This window comes from Elephantulus edwardii, unplaced genomic scaffold (assembly GCF_000299155.1).
Source record: "Elephantulus edwardii isolate Elephantulus edwardi_28Jun2011 unplaced genomic scaffold, EleEdw1.0 scaffold00104, whole genome shotgun sequence".
Lineage (NCBI taxonomy): Eukaryota > Metazoa > Chordata > Mammalia > Macroscelidea > Macroscelididae > Elephantulus > Elephantulus edwardii.
Window position 1 is genome coordinate 8,161,313 of NW_006399854.1, and position 4,884 is coordinate 8,166,196.

Below are 4,884 nucleotides of genomic sequence, written 5' to 3' on the forward strand. Positions count from 1 at the left end.
GCACTCACCATCCGGTCTAGGCTAGGGCCTGGCCACAGTGACCTCATGGGGTCGGGGCAGCACAGGCTCGGTGGCAGGCAGAGGGAAGAAGCGGGACCCATCGATGTTTCCCTCAGTCCCCCGGCCCTTCCCCCGAGAATCCCTGTCCTCCTCATGTTGAGCTCCAGTCCACACTGATGACCAGCAGTCAACTGCTTGGCTGTTTTGGCACAGTTAAGTTGGGTGGACTGCTTCAATGTGGCCCTCTGGGCCTTTCCATGCTGGTCTCCTGCTGCTGCCATCTTGGTTCCAAGAATTCTTCCCAGAACAAGTCTATTTTGCGGCATTTCGGAGGTTCCGCTGCACCAACCTCGGGGCCCAGTGCCTGCGTCCATCCCAGGTGAGGGTATCCCTGGGGTCTGGCCACAGAAAACTCATGGAGCTGCAGCAGAGGCTTGGGCTCAGCGGTGGGGGGCTGGGAGCTGTGGGACTCACCCATTCTTCTTTGGGAATCTTTGATCTCTTGATGTTTAGCCTTGATGTACATTGAAGACCAATAATAAGCTGTATAATTTTTCAATTATCAATAAACATAGGACTGTAGAGGACCATGATGGCCCATTTCTATGTGGCTTCCTGTTCCTGCTGCTCCTTACATTGTTTCCGCCACTGCCACCATCTTGGTTCTCCTCTCTGAGTCAGCCTTTCACTTTCTAAAGGGAAAATATCCTTGGTGTCATCTCACAACTTGTCTAGTTTTTGATCATTACTGTTCTAGGCATCAAAGCTACTTTTCCCCCCTTATCCTATGGATGGTTATACAACTTTATATGCAATATAATACCCAACAAATTTGAAAAATACCCTGGAATTGTACATATAAAAATTATTGAGCAGGTTTATCTTCACTACGTATATTTTTATTGGTCAGCATAGTTATTCATATATATTGTGTTTTATTCATGTACATTGTGTTTTTTTTAATTTATTTATTTATTTTTTAAATTTCGTTTATTTTTCATTTCAATGAACATCTACAGAGATTTTGGAATTCCATTCATTCATTGTTGCACCCTTCTCCCCGCACAAACCCCTCCCCCTCCCCCCTACATTGTGTTTTATACAAACATTCATGCCTACTGTATTTTATATAATTACTATTGATTAGTGCCTTTTATTACTCCATCTTATCAAATCCCCAGTGTACCTTGCCTATTCCTCACCACTCCCTATCTGTCCACTAATCTCTTCTGTCCTAATAATCTTCCCTTTCTCCTTTCATAGCCTCAAAATCTACTTGAGATGAGTTTTAAATTCAAGGGGGTAGACTTAAGGTTGTGTTTTGGTTCTTGTGAAATTCTTTTTCATGTTCTTCAACTTCAGTTTGAACTTGCACATGTGTTATTGATGATCTGTTCCATGGCCAGCCTCCAGCCTTATTTGACAATGGATTTTGAGCTTCTTCATCAATTCTTTCTACAGATGGAGTCAATCTGATTCCTACATAAGCCCATCACCTGAGGTCCATATATAGTTATAGTTTATGATTTTTAAAAAATATATTTGCAATAAATAAATCAGTACTAAAGAACAAGGATGTCAATGTAAAGATTAGGATGTACCTAATCCAAGCCATGGTGTTATCATCAGTATCTTCCTATGCATCTGACAGTTGAGCAATGAATAGGATGACAGAAGAATTGGGCCCTTTGAATGGCTATGTTGGAGAAGAGTATGGAATATCTCATGGACTGTCAAAAGAACAAAGAAGTCTTGCGTAGAGGAGGAAGTACAACCAGGGTATTCCTTAGAGACAAGGATGATGAAACTTTGTCTCACATACTCAGAGGATTTTGTCATCAGCCATTGCTCTTTTGAAGTAATATCTCTGCATGCCCCATACTCCTAGAAATTTCACTAAGATGGAAGATACCCAGATTTTTATTGGGTTAATTTCCGTGCTTTAACATATGAGTGTCTTACCCATAAATCTAGGGACAAGTATGAGTTTGTTGTGGTAGGAAGAGGTGACCAAGATGTTTATGAATCCAGGCAGCCAATCAGGGGGTGGGGGATTTGCTGTGTCTTCTTAATGCAAGAAAATGGAAACTGAACCAACCAGTGGAAACTTTCCTCAATACTGAAGGTACTGGTGAATTTAGTAAATGCCCTGCAGAAGATATGGAAGAGAAGTAAATATTTAAAAGACCCAGGAACACTGATAAAATGGTTGAGCTTTGCATTCTGCTTCAAAGCAAGAATGCTGGGGCAGTGATTGGCAAAGGAGGCAAGAATATTAGGCTCTTTGTACACACTTCAATGCCAGAGTTTCAGTCCCAGACATCAGTGGCCCCAGGTGCCTACTGAGTTTCAGTGCTGGTATTGAAACAATCAGAGAAATTAAGAAAAATGAAATCACACACTGCAGTCAGCCAGCTTCTGCTCAAATCTGATGCTGTGGTTTCCTTAAATTACCAACAATATAAAGGAGGTGACTTTGACTGCAAGTTGACACTGTTGATTCATCAGAGGGTGGCAGGAGGAATTATTGGGGTCAAAGGTGCTAAAATCAAAGAACTTCAAGAGAACATTCAGACAGTGATCTAGCTTTTCCAGGAATACTGCCTTCATCCCACTGACTGAGTTGTTCTTATTGGAGGAAAGGCTGATAGGGTTGTAGAGCACATAAAGATCATCCTTATATCTGAGTCCCCTATCAAAGGATGTACACAGCCTTAAGATACCAATCTCTATGATGAAACCTATGACTGGTGACCTGAGCCCTCATACAAGACTTCCTCCTCCCACTCCTGGATGCGGGGGATGGGGTGGTAGCAGATGTCAGAATCTCCCTTTTCCACCACCACTGCCACACCACCTAGAGGAGATTTGATGGCTTGTCATAGAAGGAGGAGACCTGGAGACCATTATGATAGCTCATTTGTTTTCAGTGCTGAAGAAACTTGGGATTTTGTAATAGATACACGGAACTCCTCAGAATGGCAAGTGGCTTATGAACTACAAAAAGGCTCTGATATAGTTATTCCCATCCAGGGCATCAAGGCTCATATGGTGATCTTGGTGGGCATATTATTACTACGTAAGTAACTACTTCCAGTGATTTCATTTGGTCTATTATTGGTCAACAGATTAAGTACATGTGTCATGAACCTGGAGCTTCAGTCAAAACTGATGAGCTTTTGGAATGGTCTTATTACCATAACAGGAACACAGGGCCGTGTACAGAATGCACAGTATTTGCTGCAGAACAGTATGAAGCAGTGTGCAGATGTTGAAGGATTCTAAGGCAAGATATGATTTTTTCCTTTTTTTAGAATGTGAAGCAGTGTTCTAGAAAGTTTCTCCAAGTCTAGTGAAGAACTGGAGTAGTCTCGCGTCTCTTTCTCTCTTCTCTTTTTAAAAGATCTGCTTCTGTTTAAAAAGCCAACATTTCCCTGCTTCATACGTGTTCTGCATTTGAGGTGTAGCAAAATCTTCGCTCCTCACCAAATGTGATGTTTTAGTTCTTTACAGACGGGGCAGATGTAAGGGTGTGCAAAAACTAACATTGAAATTTTGAAAATAGCATCAGAGTGAGTGAATTTTATTTTTTTGTTCACTGATGTTGTTGTTGGTTTTTTTAAAAAATTAAAACCTAAAAATACCCCATGTAATTATTGTCAACACCTTGCTTTTGTGGTCACCATAAAATATGGGGTGGTCTGGAATGGGAGGAGATTAACAAAGCAATAGTCCACAGGTCCCTGACATTCTATTCAGAGCAGTGTGCACAATATAATTCCCCTTTGTAAGAAACATTTTATTATTTTAAAAAGAAAAAAAAATCATTGTTGTTCTTAACATGCCATCGAGTCACCTGTGACTCATAGTGACCCTTTGTATAACATCTCTGAAGCCTGCTCTGTCCTGAGACAGTCTCACTCATTCTGACACATCTACCACATTTACTCAGTTACTGTATCAGTCCATCTCATCTGGGATCTTCCTCTTCTGCAATGTACCTCCACCCTTCCAAGCGTGATGTCATTCTCCACATATAGGACCCTCCAGGCCACGTGCCCAAAGTAAGAGAGACAGAGCTTCAAAATCTTAGCCTCCAAGGAGAAACTTGATTTCACCTTCTCCAACCTGTTTGTTTTCTTGGTGGTCCATGGTATATATGTTCAAGATTTTTCTCCAGCATCACAGCACAAGGCATCGATTCTTCTTCTGTCATCCTTAGCCATTGTACAGCTCTCTGAAGCATTGCAAGTAATTGTGAAGACTATGGCCTGGAATAGACACACCCTAGTCTCTAGACTGATATCGTTGAGTATCAGTACTCTAAAGAGGTCCCTGATAGCAGATTTGCCCTGACTGCTGGTGTCAAGAGTATTGATTGTGGAGCTGAGCAAACTGAAATTGTTAACAACTTCAATCTCCTCTCCATCCATTGTAGTGCTGCAAATTGGCCCAGTGGAGAAAATCTTTGTTTAGTGACAATTCTTTATTTTATTATTTTATTTTAGTTGTTGCTGTGCTCTGTTAAGTAAGATCACACAGGCACAGGAGGAGAATGCCCATCCTTTTCCAGCAGAGCATCTAGTGGATTTGAACAGCATGCTTTTGGGATTGCAGTGCAGCTTGCCAGTAGGTCACCAGAGCTCCCTAATCTTTATCTTCTTGACAAAGAGCTTCAAATCATATTGAAGCCTACAGTCCTTAATCTTCTGCAGCAAGCGCTTCCAGCCTTCATCAGTTTCAGCAAGCAAGATTGTATTATATGCATAATGCATGTTATTGATGAGTCTTCCTCCAATCCTGGTGCCACATTCCTCCTCACAAAGCCCACCCTCCTGAATGATCTGTTCCACATATAAATTAAAAATTATGGAGACACCACAA

At 41.5% G+C, this 4,884-nt stretch overlaps 1 pseudogene; it reads left to right on the plus strand.

Annotated features, from left to right (window-relative positions):
- Positions 1 to 235: 235 nt before the first annotated feature.
- LOC102872853 lies at positions 236 to 3,285 on the plus strand (annotated as a pseudogene).
- Positions 3,286 to 4,884: the final 1,599 nt, after the last annotated feature.